The sequence below is a fragment of the Anser anser genome (genome assembly GCF_964211835.1).
Source record: "Anser anser genome assembly, chromosome: 11".
In the NCBI taxonomy this organism is placed as follows: Eukaryota; Metazoa; Chordata; class Aves; order Anseriformes; family Anatidae; genus Anser; species Anser anser.
Window position 1 is genome coordinate 4,885,510 of NC_139732.1, and position 17,262 is coordinate 4,902,771.

General features: G+C 43.2%; 1 long non-coding RNA gene across 1 annotated transcript; it reads left to right on the forward strand.

Annotated features, from left to right (window-relative positions):
* LOC310905434 lies at positions 1–9,467 on the forward strand. The gene is made up of 2 exons (XR_014589041.1): positions 1–687; positions 6,751–9,467. It is a non-coding gene; the product is annotated as an uncharacterized lncRNA (long non-coding RNA).
* Positions 9,468–17,262: the final 7,795 nt, after the last annotated feature.

Below are 17,262 nucleotides of genomic sequence, written 5' to 3' on the forward strand. Positions count from 1 at the left end.
ATGTGGGAAAAGAAATGTTGTTTTTGCAGTGTTACATTGTATAGAAGGAAGGAATGTGGTATTGAGATATGCTTACAGTGATAAGAAAGCTCAGCAGGTGACCTCTTAAAATGCAGACAACCAGACTCCTTAGAGCAATCAGGTGAAAATCACTATGTTAAGTCAAGCCAGATAAGGGGAGAAAACATTACCATCTCAAAAACAGGCCGGCAACTGAAGGCCAGGCATTGTCTGTGAAGCATCAGATAGATTGTGAACCTGGATTACCCACTCCAGTGGGGAAACAGGGGAGGGTCCTGTCATCAAAAAGTATATAAACTGTATTTTTGGAACTAGTAGGCGCGCTCTCCTGCTTGTGGGGCGCCCGCCATTGCAATCGCGAATAAATTACTACTTCACTGAGATCCTCGCCTGAGCCTAAGTTATTGGCTACGGAGTGTTTCTCACAATTTGGGGGCTCGTCCGGGATCCAGTCACCTACCGGGGAGCCCCACCGCCGCAGCAGCAGGAAGGCATGCCCCGCTGATTTCAGCGGTCCTGTGCATCGACGGTGGCGGCTCTGCGGAGAGCTGACAGAGGGCCCGAGACTGATTAAAGGGGCAGGATCCGTGAAGTATTGGGGAAAAGGAAGAAGGTAGGCACTCAGGGTTTTAAGAATTGATCCGGTAACTCTGTGCACAGACCAAGGTAAGAAATCTTAAGTATTGCCTTGGGGGTCGGGTGAGACTCTGTGTGATGTGTGATTGAGACGTACTTTTGTACGGAGCGAGTGTGGAGTCCTGATCCGCGGTTCCGCAGCTCCGCGAGGGGCGCGGCCGGAGACGGACGAAGCGTGAGATAAGGGAGAGAAAGGAAGAGTCTCGGGAAATTTGGTGTGCGGTAATCCTTGCACGGGGTAGTGCTTGGAGTACACCAGGGAATTTTGGTGTGCGGTAAGCCTTGCACGGGGTAGTGCTTGGAGTACACCAGGGAAATTTGGTGTGCGGTAATCCTTGCACGGGGTAGTGCTTGGCAGTACACCAGGGAAATTTGGTGTGCGGTAATCCTTGCACGGGGTAGTGCTTGGAGTACACCAGGGAATTTTGGTGTGCGGTAAGCCTTGCACGGGGTAGTGCTTGGAGTACACCAGGGAATTTTGGTGTGCGGTAAGCCTTGCACGGGGTAGTGCTTGGAGTACACCAGGGAAATTTGGTGTGCGGTAATCCTTGCACGGGGTAGTGCTTGGAGTACACCAGGGAAATTTGGTGTGCGGTAAGCCTTGCACGGGGTAGTGCTTGGCAGTACACCAGGGAAATTTGGTGTGCGGTAATCCTTGCACGGGGTAGTGCTTGGAGTACACCAGGGAAATTTGGTGTGCGGTAATCCTTGCACGGGGTAGTGCTTGGAGTACACCAGGGAATTTTGGTGTGCGGTAAGCCTTGCACGGGGTAGTGCTTGGCAGTACACCAGGGAAATTTGGTGTGCGGTAATCCTTGCACGGGGTAGTGCTTGGCAGTACACCAGGGAAATTTGGTGTGCGGTAAGCCTTGCACGGGGTAGTGCTTGGCAGTACACCAGGGAAATTTGGTGTGCGGTAAGCCTTGCACGGGGTAGTGCTTGGCAGTACACCAGGGAAATTTGGTGTGCGGTAATCCTTGCACGGGGTAGTGCTTGGAGTACACCAGGGAAATTTGGTGTGCGGTAAGCCTTGCACGGGGTAGTGCTTGGCAGTACACCAGGGAAATTTGGTGTGCGGTAATCCTTGCACGGGGTAGTGCTTGGAGTACACCAGGGAAATTTGGTGTGCGGTAATCCTTGCACGGGGTAGTGCTTGGAGTACACCAGGGAATTTTGGTGTGCGGTAAGCCTTGCACGGGGTAGTGCTTGGCAGTACACCAGGGAAATTTGGTGTGCGGTAATCCTTGCACGGGGTAGTGCTTGGCAGTACACCAGGGAAATTTGGTGTGCGGTAAGCCTTGCACGGGGTAGTGCTTGGCAGTACACCAGGGAAATTTGGTGTGCGGTAATCCTTGCACGGGGTAGTGCTTGGCAGTACACCAGGGAAATTTGGTGTGCGGTAATCCTTGCACGGGGTAGTGCTTGGAGTACACCAGGGAAATTTGGTGTGCGGTAAGCCTTGCACGGGGTAGTGCTTGGCAGTACACCAGGGAAATTTGGTGTGCGGTAATCCTTGCACGGGGTAGTGCTTGGAGTACACCAGGGAAATTTGGTGTGCGGTAATCCTTGCACGGGGTAGTGCTTGGAGTACACCAGGGAAATTTGGTGTGCGGTAAGCCTTGCACGGGGTAGTGCTTGGCAGTACACCAGGGAAATTTGGTGTGCGGTAATCCTTGCACGGGGTAGTGCTTGGAGTACACCAGGGAAATTTGGTGTGCGGTAATCCTTGCACGGGGTAGTGCTTGGAGTACACCAGGGAATTTTGGTGTGCGGTAAGCCTTGCACGGGGTAGTGCTTGGCAGTACACCAGGGAAATTTGGTGTGCGGTAATCCTTGCACGGGGTAGTGCTTGGCAGTACACCAGGGAAATTTGGTGTGCGGTAAGCCTTGCACGGGGTAGTGCTTGGCAGTACACCAGGGAAATTTGGTGTGCGGTAATCCTTGCACGGGGTAGTGCTTGGCAGTACACCAGGGAAATTTGGTGTGCGGTAATCCTTGCACGGGGTAGTGCTTGGAGTACACCAGGGAAATTTGGTGTGCGGTAAGCCTTGCACGGGGTAGTGCTTGGCAGTACACCAGGGAAATTTGGTGTGCGGTAATCCTTGCACGGGGTAGTGCTTGGAGTACACCAGGGAAATTTGGTGTGCGGTAATCCTTGCACGGGGTAGTGCTTGGAGTACACCAGGGAAATTTGGTGTGCGGTAATCCTTGCACGGGGTAGTGCTTGGAGTACACCAGGGAATTTTGGTGTGCGGTAAGCCTTGCACGGGGTAGTGCTTGGCAGTACACCAGGGAAATTTGGTGTGCGGTAATCCTTGCACGGGGTAGTGCTTGGAGTACACCAGGGAAATTTGGTGTGCGGTAAGCTTTGCACGGGGTAGTGCTTGGCAGTACACCAGGGAAATTTGGTGTGCGGTAATCCTTGCACGGGGTAGTGCTTGGAGTACACCAGGGAAATTTGGTGTGCGGTAAGCCTTGCACGGGGTAGTGCTTGGCAGTACACCAGGGAAATTTGGTGTGCGGTAATCCTTGCACGGGGTAGTGCTTGGAGTACACCAGGGAAATTTGGTGTGCGGTAAGCCTTGCACGGGGTAGTGCTTGGCAGTACACCAGGGAAATTTGGTGTGCGGTAATCCTTGCACGGGGTAGTGCTCGGAAGTACACCAGGGAATCTGGTAACTTATAGGTGTGCGGTAGCCCTTGCACGGGGAAGTGCTTGGCAGTACACCCCCATTTTCCAGGATAGGAAAAATGGGAAATATGAGTTCCAAGGGACAGGGAGATATCCCTGGGGGAGTGCCTCCCGACTGTCCTTTAGGAAGGATGTTGAGAAATTGGAAGAATAACCCCAAAACTAAGGAAAAAGATAGGAAGAAAATGGTTAAATATTGTGTATCAGTCTGGACGAAAGAACCAATTAAAGGAACTGCAGTATTTTGGCCAAAATACGGGTCTGACAAAGATTGGGTATGTCAGGCCTTAAATTTTTATGTTAATAACAAATTTCCATTTTCGGAAGAAGAATCGGAGTATGCAGCTTGTTGGATACAAGGAATAAATTTGAATTTGAGCAAAAATCAGAATAAAGAGGGAAAGAAAAAGGAAGAGACAAGTGATAAATGGGACCTTCTGGATAACTTACCTCCTCCTTATAACCCCCAAGTTGCTGCAGCAGCAGCGGCTGCTGTAGCAGTTTCTCCGAAAGAAGAGACAGGAACTATAGATAACATTAGCTCTGGGAACAGGAGGTACCCCAAACTGGTAAAAGAATTAGAACAAGGTAGAAGAGGTACTGAGAATTTTGCCTTCCCTGATACTAACAGCACTAACACTATCTGTGTATCCTCTTAAGTGAACTTCCCCCCCTCCTTACCAGCAGAGAGGTTAGGAGTTTCCTAGGACCTAACTTATACTCTTGGGGAGGGGGAATTATGTATATAAATATGTTGTTTACAGGGAAAGAAATGGGAATGATCAGGAGGAGAGCTGCAATACAAAAATGGGAAAGAACTCATCCTCCAGGACCAGGGGTAATACCGGCAGGGCAGAAATAACCACTTGCCGATCCTGGCTGGAAGAATAATAGTGTGCAACACAGAAATCATATGAGAGACTTGGGGTCAGAATGAGAAAGTACTTGGGGATGAATCCTGAGGACCCGGTATCCCAAGGGCTCTTGAAAGTTCATTTTGTGATTGAAGCCTGGCAAGATGCACAGAAAATGCTCCAGAAGGTGGGGGGGATGTAGTGAACAGTCACTGGGGGCCCTCCTGTGGGAGGCCCTGAACGTGTGTGTCAAGAGGGGAGATGAGAAGGAACAGCAGAGAGTGAAACTAATGGTATTGACAGTGTAGCAGGTAGTCAGGCAGAGGGTTGGAGAAAGAGGAAGAAAATCTTCAGGGGGAGTCAGGGCCAGGATGGAAAAGAGGGGAAGAGAGATGAAGGAATGGCAGGCAAGGAAAGCTACCCGTGTTGCGGCCTGAATCTTAGCAGGGACAGGCTTTGATAGGATGTTTTAAGTGTGGGCAGGCTGGCCACTTCAGGTAGGAATATCCTGAGTGGAAGAAGGAGGAGAGAAGGAAAATGGGATGAGGGAGAAAGGTATGGAATTAAGTTGGCTAATGACTGAGACTTTGGAGAAAGTACAGGCTGGAGAAAGATAGGAAGAAGTGTTAAGAAGAGTTATTGAAGGTGTTAAAGGTGTGGTATGTAATGTTTGACAGAGCTGTTTTTTTGAATGAGTTGGGAAAGTTGAATGAGCAGGGAAAGAGGATGTAGGCATTATCTAAGTAACAGTCTAGAAGTTTTGGTATATTTGCTGTGGTGTTTGGTCAGTTTCCCAAGTATTGAGAAGGGGGGGGCGGGGGGGGGGGGGCAGCCTGCTCCACCAGGGGCCTCTCCACAGGCCGCAGGGGGCTTCGGCTCCGGCGCCTGGAGCGCCTCCACCCCCTCCGTCTGTGCTGACTTTGGTGTCTGCGGGGAGGTTTCTCACTCCTCGCTCTCCCAGCTGCTGTTGAGCAGCAGGTTTTTGTTTGTTTGTTTGTTTTCGTGGATGTGCTCTCACAGAGGCACGGACTGTGTTGCTCATAGCTTGGCTCTGGGCAGCGGTGGGCCCCTCTGGGGCCGGATGAAATTGTCCCTTATCTGCTACGGGGTGGTTTCTGGATTCTCCTCATGGGGGCTGCCACTGCAGCTCCCTCCCGAACCTTGCCATCAAACACAATACACAGGGGCAGCTAGGTCATTGCTGGCCTGTAAAGTATCAGGGATTAAATTAACTAATGAAACCCTAACGAGTGATGGGGGTAGAAGGGGCTGGGGTAACAGTGCCACCTTTGGGGGGTACCAAGCTGAGACTAGGGGATAAAATGATCTCTGGGCAATTATTGTATGTACCCAAGGCAGGGACTAACTTGTTGGGAAGGGATTTGATGATGAAATTGGGCATTCAAATAGTAAATTGTTAGACTGGAATAACAGTGGTATTAATGGAGTGCTCTCAGGCCCTGAGAGCAAAGATATATTCACCTCTGACTGGAAAGACTCTGAAGTGGGGGCGGAAGCAACAATACATATGGACAGTTTTACCTCAGGGGTTTACAGGGCCTCTGATTAATTTGGGCAAAGTTCTAGAACAGATTTTGGAGCAATTCCAACCTCCCAAGGAGGAATTTCTGTTACAAAATGTGTATGATCGTTTATTGTCAGGACAGGAGAAAACAGTTGTGAAAGAAACTACTAACAAGCTATTCAACTTTCTGGGAAAGCAGGGCTTGGGAGTATTGAAAAATAAATTACAATACGTAGAAAGAGAAGTCAGGTATTTAAGGCATCTAATGTCTGAGGGAAAACTGAGAATAAATCCAGAGAGGATTCAGGGAATTGTTGAAAACTAAGAAAGAACTAAAAAGTTTTTAAGAGAGATTTCTTTAAGGAATCAGGAGCCACGAATCCTGAGGGAAAATGGATACTCCCTGATGGGAGAGAAATGCTGAATAAAGCACCAACGAGGCAAATATGATGTTTTACATCAAGAGAGTCATTGGGAGATGCAAGCAATGTGTGATGTTGTGCTAAGAAAGTATGTCTGTGTAGGAATATACACTTTAGTGAAGCAAATATGCAGAGGATGTACCATATGTCAAAAGGCAAATAAAAAGGTCATTTGTAACTAACCTAGAGGGGGACGGGAGCCAGGGATTCGACCTTTACAAAGTATACAGGTAGACTTTACTGAGTTACGTAAAGGAGGGAGATTTAAGTACTTGTTTGTCCTAATTGACCACGTGACTGGATGGGTGTAAGCTTTCCCCTCTGTATCTGCCACTGCAAACACGGTGGCTAAGGTATCACCGGAGCAAATAGTCCCTAGATATGGGATAGCTGAAAACATTGATTCAGATCAAGGAAATAATTTCACTTCACAAGTACTGCAAGGGTTAATGCAGGCCTTAGAGATTGAGTGGGCTTTTCACACCCCCTGGCACCCCTACTCTTCTGGGAAGGCAAAGCGAATGAACCAGACATTAAAGAAGCAATTAACTAAATTAGTGTTAAAAACCCAACTTCCTTGGGTAAAATGTTTACTTTTAGCACTCCTCCAGGTTCAAACAGCACCAAGAAACGATATAGGAATTTCACCGTATGAGATGCTGTTTGGATTACCCTATCTGGGCAGAAGGGATGAGATACCACAATTCGAAACAAGAGAGTTTTCTTAAGAACTGTGTTCTGGGGTTGTCCTCTTCTTTGTCATTTCTCAGGACCCGTGGGAAATTGGGTCCTGATTCAGACCTGGAAAGGATCAACTCCGGCCCGAATGGGAAGGACACTTCCAAGTACCACTAACCACTGAAACAGCCATAGGAACTGCGGAAAAAGGTTGGACTCACTATACTCGAGTGAAGGCATCCGTCGACCCTAGTACCTGGGAAGCTGTTCCTACAGAAGACTTGTTGGAAGCTGAAATCGAAGAGAAAAATCTCATAGTGGACTCTGAGCGGGATAAGAGCTTGCGATTGTAAACTAACCTTTTATTTTCACAGGTAACTAATGAGTGTGACTTGTGATTGAGAGAAAGGACTGACCTATAGTGAATTGAAGTGTTCCCAAGGGGGGTTTGTTATGGTAGTAGTGTATATCTTATTCTTTGTATTGATAATTATTTGGAAACCTAAGGTTTAAAAATAATGACAGGGAAAAATCAATTATTAATTTTGTTTTTAGTGATTATAGGCCTCAGAGAAAGCCTTGGTCAATTGGCAACTTGGAAAAGGCATGACCAGATAATAGTAAGATGGGATACCCCATAAAAATATGGGTGAATGTGACAGAGGGTTATGTACCACAATCTGCCATGTTTGATGCTTGTGAGGTGTTAGCTTGTGGAGATTTAAATGCCCAACGACAATTGAGCAGAGGGAACAAATAACTGGTAGAGACCCAACAGCCAGATTGAGAATAGCTGTATGGAAACGATCCTCTATTGCCATCAGAGAAAGGGAGAAACTCAAGGAGAAAACAGGAGAGAAAACAGGAGGCCCTCTTTGAAATGCGGCAGTTCAAACATTTGAGATTGAAACAGGGTATGGGGATGTGAATGCCTGGATAGAATGGGTCAAATATACTGTCCAGAGTCTCAACCATAGCAATTGCTATGCTTGTGCCTCGGGATGACTGATTGCCCAGATAGTGCCCTGCCCATTGGGGTGGACCAAGGATTCCCAGGGAATGCGATGTATGATTGCATTGTACCAAGAAAAGACTGCCTGGGGAAATGAGGCCTGTAAGTCTCTCTCTTTGCTATTCCCTTCCTCGCATGATAGCAATATCAGGGTTCCCCTGTATTCTCCACAGCTATAGGTAACCATACAGCTTGCCTCTCACGGCAGGGTGTGAGTGCTACCTGGCATCTGGGAGAATTTGCCTTGTGCACGAGGACCTTGAATGCTACCGAGGACTTGATGGGAAACTATTCAAGACTTGAGATCCCTAGGGCAGATCTCTGGTGGTACTGTGGAGGGAAGATCTTACGGTCCACCCTACCATCTAACTGGGGAGGCACTTGTGCACTTGTTCAATTAGCTATACCCTTCACCCTGGCATTTGAAAGCGAAACATCACAAATACCCAGAAGAAGTAAAAGAGGCTTAGGAATATCATTTGATGATAGAGTATACATAGATTCTATAGGGGTGCCTAGAGGAGTTCCTGATGAACATAAAGCCAGGAATCAAATTGTTGCAGGGTTTGAGTCACTGTTCTGGTGGGTAACAATTAATAAAAATGTGGATTGGATTAATTATATCTATTATAATCAGCAGAGATTCATAAACTATACAAGAGATGCGATAAGAGGAATCGCTGAACAACTAGATGCCACCAGCAAAATGGCTTGGGAAAACAGAATAGCATTAGATATGATTCTTGCGGAGAAAGGTGGTGTGTGCGTGATGCTGGGCAACCATTGTTGTACTTTTATCCCTAACAATACTGCCCCGGATGGCACAGTAACTAGAGCATTGCAAGGGCTTACCACCCTTGCCAATGAATTGGCAGAAAACTCAGGAACAGACACTTCCATCACAGGATGGTTGGAATCTTGGTCTGGTAAATGGAAAGGGATGGTAGTGTCCATATTTACATCCTTGATTGTAGTAGCAGGAGTTTTGACAGCCATTGGTTGTTGCATTATCCCCTGTGTAAGGGGACTTGTCCAGCGGTTAATTGAAACTGCACTTTTGAAACAAATGACCATGGATCCACCACCCTACTCAGATAAGATGATGATATTAGAGGAAATGGAAAGCAAAGAAAGGGAAGAAGAGGAAGACATCTACCAAATTACATCTTAGAGAAAAAAAATTTTGCAAAAATCAACAAATTATAAAAAGAGAAAAGGGGGAATTGTGGGAAAAGAAATGTTGTTTTTGCAGTGTTACATTGTATAGAAGGAAGGAATGTGGTATTGAGATATGCTTACAGTGATAAGAAAGCTCAGCAGGTGACCTCTTAAAATGCAGACAACCAGACTCCTTAGAGCAATCAGGTGAAAATCACTATGTTAAGTCAAGCCAGATAAGGGGAGAAAACATTACCATCTCAAAAACAGGCCGGCAACTGAAGGCCAGGCATTGTCTGTGAAGCATCAGATAGATTGTGAACCTGGATTACCCACTCCAGTGGGGAAACAGGGGAGGGTCCTGTCATCAAAAAGTATATAAACTGTATTTTTGGAACTAGTAGGCGCGCTCTCCTGCTTGTGGGGCGCCCGCCATTGCAATCGCGAATAAATTACTACTTCACTGAGATCCTCGCCTGAGCCTAAGTTATTGGCTACGGAGTGTTTCTCACAAATAGAAACTCAGTCCTCTTATTGTTCAAAGCCTTCCATTTGCCAGCCTGAATGTGCACACGCAATGCAAACCATCAGTTATTTTCTCAAGCTTAAACAGTCCTTTTTCGTTCTACAGTGTTTATCTACCCAATTTATTCTTAGGCAGGAATTAGCTCTCTCTCTTTTTTTTTTTTTCTTTTTCTTTTTCTTTTGCACAGCAGGCTCTCCATTCCCCTAATCTCACTAGTTGCTCTTCTCTGTACTTTTCTCCAGGCTTAATTTTTTTTGTGAGTTGTGATGACTGGTCTATGTGAGGTGCAAAGGACTGGTAAATATTTACCTGGAACACAGTAACACATCTGTATTTGAAAGGAGGAAAAGGGAGTGGTTTGCCCTCACAGTCTATACTCAGCTCTCACACTTCTGAATGAAACTGCATTGCAATTGCTCCTGTCAATAAAATATGTGCACTTCAATCACCTAGGCTGGTGGTAATCCACAGTCCCAGCTAAGAGGAGCAGAAAGGCAGAAGGGCTGCTAAAGCTGACATGTACAAGTCAGCCTGGGAGCCCATGTGGAGCAGGACTGGCATACAGTGGAAATAAATTTCCCCAGCCATTCATTTTGTATGTGGGGTTGCAAAGGAAAAACATCTGTCCACAGAAATATATATAGGATACAAACTTACTTGGATGGTTTGGACCAGAACTTCATTATGTGCCACTGATTTCACTGGGGCAGTGTCTGTTCATGCCAACTGGAACCTCAATTCTAAAGTTAAAAACCTACAGAAAAATAGTAGAGCGTTTTACCCAGTGCTCCTCTCCAAAGAAATAATATCTTTATTCTAATTCAGTGCTAGAAGATAACCCCCTTGGTATTACTTCTCCTTTGTGGATATATGTATATCTCAGTTGGGAACACAGGCTGTTTCTGCTTTAAGATGTCTTACAGTAATAGTAATATTTTCTTTACCACGTCTCATTACAAGGCAACCTTAAAATACAAAAAGTATCAAAAGATCAAATTATATTATTGTATGTATTGAAAAAAATGTTAGTTGATGTAAGACTTAGCAATATGAAGATGTCTATCAAATATGTGTGGAATAAGCAGTTGAGACAAGCCAAGAAAGATTCACATAGTGATGGGAAAGAAACAATACAAAGGCATGAAAGGAAAAAAAAAAAAAGAGAGAGAGAGAGAGAAAGAGAGAGACTGGTATTTAAGACAGTAAAAAAATTCTGCATAGTTTTTCTGGTCTTGACACAAATTTCCTTTGTTACCATGGCAATCACTTTAGTCTCTCTAGGCCTCCATTTACGAACCAGTAAATGTAGATAATATTTTTAACTGCATATGTTTTATTAATTCATTTGTAAACCACTTTTTACCTCTGAGGATGAATGATGTCATAGAACTGTAGACTGCTGTTAATTAGTTGGGAGACTAGCTATAACTAATGTTCTTTGTCAGGTATTTCATCACTGTAATCCTAAATGAATTGAATGTAACTAGAAAAGCAATTAAACTTTTGCAAACCTGTATAGCTTCATTCCTTCAAAAAGTCAAATCCTTTTTTTCTTTTAAGAACTATTTTGGATCTTCACATTTGAGTTCTCTCTTCATCCAAACTTCTGCATATATCAAAGATGGAGCCACATCACTGTGATCAGTATATCTGAATTCCAGAAGTCAGAAAAATTAGAGGTGGAAATCACCTGCTTGCATTGCTGCTTGTCTTTATTAACAGAGGATGCTTTCTGAACTGTTTTCTCTCATATGTTTTAAGCAGTTTTCAGAATGTCCTCTACATAGGCTTCTTCGTGAACGTGCTGCATAGACACTTCTTTTCTTGCAAACTTCTACAGAGTTTCAAGAGTTATACTACTTTGTCTGCTGAGTATTGACTTTCTCTTAACCACAAACATGCCTGGTATCACTAACTCCTTAATTTTCAGAAATGCAAGCTTCAACTGACTGACCTTGCAAACTGAGCCTTTGCTTTTCTTAGCAGGAAGTTGGTAAAACAGATTGCAGCCTTTCTGCTCATTAAACAGGATACTGCAGTTTTGTTTCCATTCACCTCCTCATACGTTTTCAAGTTCCACTATACAGTAGGCAAGGCATTTCAGCAGGAGTAGAATCAGGTCCAGCTGAGGACTGATGTAATGTAGGTGGGTTTTTCATTTGGAATTGCCATTATTTCACATTTATTGAGACATATCTCCCTCTCAGCCATACTTTCATCTCAAGGGACATTCAATCTAGGTAATGACTTTGAGGAGGAAGCTACATAATGATGGAAAATTCAAGTCTATGCAGATTACTTGACTAAGATTCATCTACAACAAAAGTGCTATTGGCCATGCTCCCTTAATGTTGGATAGGCCGCTTCCCCAGACATGCAGCTCTCTGGAAGAACACATGAAAAGAGCTAAAAAGTCCCTTTTCCAGGTGTTTCAAAGTTGCCCTCAAGAACCTAGCAGAACAGACTGAACATTACAAGGTGTCCCTCAACTGACTGCAAAGATACAACAGGAACACAACTCATAATAAAATGGTTTCTTTCTTCAGAGACAAACAATAGGCAGGCAAATTTTCCAACAGATGTTAAAATATTGATGGGAATAAATAGCAACTTTGGGCAAAAATGGAATTTGTAAACAGGCTTCAGCTTTATGACTAATGTGAAGTTTATTTAGCATTTAACATCATATAACTCAGTGAATGCTGTATTTTGCCCTATTACCATCAGAATTTTCATCGGCACTAGTAAGAATAGGCATCATTGCCATCACTGGCCCCTTACCCTTTCTGCCTCTCTGGAGCTGCTGACCACATCTTTGAACGAATAGCAAAGATGTGGGGATTAAAGATAAGGATGAAATCATAATTACTGCAGATGCAGAACACAACAAATCGTTACGCATAATTATGTCAGGAAGAAGGCATGCTTGAAAAGAATGAAAATTGCTTTCAGTGTTGATTTCATGTGATCACTGCACCTCTTCATTCACTGTAAACAAAACAAAATTAAATTTACTAAAGATGCAAAAGAATGCAGCTGTTGGTGATGGGGTATTTTGTTTTGATCAATCCTTCCTTTCGTTTCAGTTAGAATTTTGAACATGGCTGTTTAAAAATGATTCTCTTATAATTTTGTGATAGTTCAAGTGCTTTAGGATTTGGGTTTCTTTTTTTCTCAAAGAACAGCTGTGTCGTTATCTTAACGACTAATGTGTTGTAATGATGGCTCTCGGGTCTTAAAAATTAGCTTCTAAAGTGTGTCGGAAAAGAGATCAATTAGCATGAAGTGATTTCTGACAAACACTTGTCAGTGGGCTTATGATTATGTCTTAACAGATGGTAGTTTGAAAGGTTGGAAATATCTGAAGTATGCTACTTCAGCTGATAGCCAGAACAGTAATAGGCAGCCAGTTCATTCTGGACATTATAAGCCAGTCACATTGGACTTTTCTAGTTGTTTTTCTGGTTTTGATTTGGTTTTCTGTAGTCTGCAATCTGCTTAGTAATTTGTGCATAATTATAACAATTCTACTACATACCGCATAAATGTGTGTGTTTATGTATAATAACAATGCAACGTATAACTGCATATATGCTCAAATAATAAAGTCAACACTTTCTCTAATGGAATTCTTAAAATATTTTGAAATTTTAAAAGTATATTTAAGACCTGTCAGGAAAAATCATTTCAGACAAAATACCAGTTTTCTGCTCAATACAGCAGATACTGGAGTATATTTTGTGGTGGGTTTCTGAAAAAACAGAATATGTGGCTCAGTAATTCCTGACAACTGCAAACTATTAATCTAGATAAAATTTGCAAGAATCTTACTTCCTGTAGGTAGGATGGCATACATATTTGGAGACATTTGGGTTCGTGGGTGTACACTTTTCCAGATTCCACCCTCCAAAATTTTACTAATAAATGCCCTGGTTGAAAGTCATTGTTTTATGTGCTTATCATAGTTTGTTCAGGGGGCTTGCTTTGGGGGGGGGGGGGGGGTTGTTTTGTTTTGGCATTGGTTTTAAATAGATAGAATATAATATGGGTCTTTTGGGAGACCAAAACCAACTATGAATTAGATCAAATTCAATTAACAGAACACCGGGGGGGGGGGGGGGGGCAGAGCTTTTTTCAAAATATCAAAACCTATTCTGTTTATTTACTGAAATGTTTTAATTCAAACATGACAATGAAAAATACATTTCAACCTGTACATACTATCTTTAAATTATATCCAAATTAATAAACAAAGTAATGGTTAGGCAGTCTAAAATTAAAATGTATATATTTTTTCTTTTGAATGAACTCTTTAGATACAAACATTTTTTTTGCCTCTGGTGTTTCTGTACTTATCTTGAAATTTTACCCTTCAAAAACAGGTCCTTACTTATTCAAAAAAAGAAAAATGCTACATTTAAATGCATTTAAAACTACTACATTTCTTTCCTTTGTACACACTGCCACTCTGTAACAGCATCTGTAACGTAGAACAGAATTGTACTGAAATGGAAAATATACCTTGCCCAGTTTAAAAAGAAAACAAGTTCTTGATGATGTTTGTATGCTCGTTTGTAGATGTCTTTTTAAGATATATCTTTTTTGTTTGTAGCAAAGCAAAACACTGCATGCTGATGAGAATGTGTTGCTATGTCTGTACAATCAGGCTTCTTCACAAAATAACTAAAGATTGTCCTTAAAATAAGACAACTGATAAAGAATTGTACCCCTTTGGTAGCTTTCCTCCTAGCTAGCCAGCACAGGAAAAATGCAGAGAAAAAAAATCCATCACTGCAAGCTGTCATGTATAAGTAAAAATCCCCAATACGAAAAACAATGCTAACTATTCCAAATGTCTTCAAAACTATTTTGATAGTCTTAACTATTTCAAGGCCAGTAATTTTGGAAGTTCCCTTCAAATGTAGCATTACGCAGGTAACACTATACTGGACAGTAGGATTTCCCCAGGCTCAATCCAGCTCACAGCTTTACCTACCATGTACAGATACAGATACTTTGCAACAACTCTTATGTGATTTATACAACTGCCCCAAAACCATGGCAGATCAATCCTTACCACACCCTCATGGGGCCAAGAAAATCTTCTTTTAAAGATGGAGAACCAAAGCATAGAGGACCTAATTTCTCAGATCCATGGCCTTGACCAGCAACAGTTACTCAGGTAACCCCTGAGCAGCACTACAAGAAAACCAGATATTTTAGAAGAGAGCATTAAAGGCTTACTCTTCAAGTTCTGCATAGTTTATGGGACCATTTGCAACTAAAAAGATGACTGAGGAAGTTTCTAATCTGCTGAATTCTTCAAATTGGAGGGATGCGTGAATTGAGTACATTGGATTATACCCAAGGAGAATGGACAGCAAAATGGCAGATTAAATATCCCAGCGACAAATGGGATGTAATGATGATGGAGAGAAAATTGAGACATTCAGATCCCACAGTGCTTTTTCAATGAAATGCAGCCACTCAGCAAACCAGCCTCAAAGAGCTGCACGTCACACAAACATAGTGTGTGTTCAAGGAACAGAACAGAAGACAACAGGCAAGTTAGCATGTTCTTACACACATGGAGGAGAGGACACTGAAATATTTGTGGCTTGCTCACCAAATTTTTAAAAAATTAAAGGGAAGACAGAAAGAAGAGATTCTTTTAGTGAAACGTGTCTAAGGAGAATGAAAGTCCAGAAAGATTTTGTAGCAAAGGAGACTGAAATTGAGGCTGTTAATTCAAGCATTAAATAGATCTTTTACATTAAAACGAATGGCTTTTCACATGCATACCAGTGCACGCTAGCCTGTGAGGAGCTGGTCCTGTCTTCTGAGAGAAGACAAGTGACTGTGATGGAAAATACACTACAAAAGAATTTACAGCCATCTCCTGAGCTACAGAATATCATGTTACTGTTCTGGTAGGAAGAGTTATCATTCAGATTGTATTTAAGTTTGGCTTGTGTATTTCTTTTTCTAATGCTATTTGTGGGAATAAAAATGTTGTTTTTGCAGAGTTACATTGTTTAAAGGTAAGGAATGGGGTATTGAGATATGCTTGCAGTGATAAGAAAACTTAGCAGGCGACCTTGTAAAATGCAGACAACCAGACTCCTTAGAACAATTAAGTGAAAATCACGGTGTTAAGTCAAGTCAAATAAGTAACGAAACATTACCACTTCAAACAGTAAAAAAGTATAAAGAAATTTGAAATTTAACAGACCGGCAACTGAAGGCCATGCATTGTCTATGAAGCGTTAGATAGATTGTGAACCTGGATTACCCACTCAGTGGGGAAACAGGGGAGGGTCCCGTCATCAAAAAGTATATAAACTGTGTTTTGGAACCAGTAGGTGCGCTCCTGCTTGTGGGACGCCCGCCATTGCAATTGCGAATAAATTATTACTTCACTGAGATCCTCACCTGAGCCTAAGTTATTGGCTGCGGAGTGTTTCTCACATATTGCAGTTCCTTTTAGAAACAGAGACTAATCACTAAGAACTTGTTCTCCCTCTGCATTAGGTTAAAACATAATTGCTACCTTTCAGCATCAGCTATTTCTGCACAGTCATGCACAAAATACTGCATTTGGGGTTCCTTCACTGAGAAGATGGATACGGGGGGGTACCCAGGGTCACAGCAATCTAATTCTCCAGCTGCTGTCTGGTGGTCTCCATACACCAGGTAGTATGTCCCAGCTGTGCTGCAGTGCCTGCGTCATGCCACAGCATCCTACTAGTACAAAAGGAACATTAATAAAGAATGGCAGCACAGCAGGGTTGACGGAGGGGCAGCAGTAAAGCAGTCAGTTTGGTTCAAATGCTTGTCATGCCACAAAGTCATATGCTCTAAGACAATGTGACTCGTGCTTTGTATCAAATGTACAGCTCAGAGTGCCTATTTGTACAACTTTCTGTCTGTGCGAACTCAGCCTGGAGGCTGTTCGTGGAGTGAATCAGGCCCACTAATTAACTAATCCTTGGAGTTTTCAAAGACACACATGTTGAATATTTCTGTGAAGTGACAGAGTTTGCTGCAGAATCAGCATGAGGGCTCACCCAGAGCTCCACAGCTCTTACCTGGAATATGAAGGTTCAGAAGAATGCTCTCAGTGTTTTCTGATCTTTCAGAAGTTGAAGAGCAAAGCATGAGTGAGTGTTTTTTCCCCTATTCAGTCCAACTTTTAAGGCCAAATCAATTTTCTCATCTCTGATTAAGGAACCCAATGGCCAGTGATAGGACAAGAGGCAATGGACACAAACTGAAATACAGGAAATGCCATTTAAACTTAAGAAAACAACTTTCTACTCTGAGAGTGGTCAAACACTGCAGCAGGTTGCCCAGATTGGTTCTGGAGTTTCCATCCTTTGAGATATTCAAAACCCACCCAGAAACAGCTCTGAATAACTTGTCCTAGCTCACTCTGCTTTAAATAGGGGGGGATTGGACTAGATGCTTGCTTGATGTCTGTTCAGCTTAAAATATTCTATGTGACTCTGTGTATCCCAGCCCAGTAACTAAACTAATGTTTGCTGCTCTTGCAGATGCCCTCTGTGAAGACACCAGCATCTAAATAGCAATATCTGTAGGTGCTGAGGCTAGTGTGTCCCAGCCCTACTTTAGTTCCATGCCATAACATTCTGTACACTTTTTGCCATCTGGCAAATTCCCCGTCTGGCAGCGAACTTACATTGAAGGATTTGAAAGTGCCTGAAGCAATGTCACACAC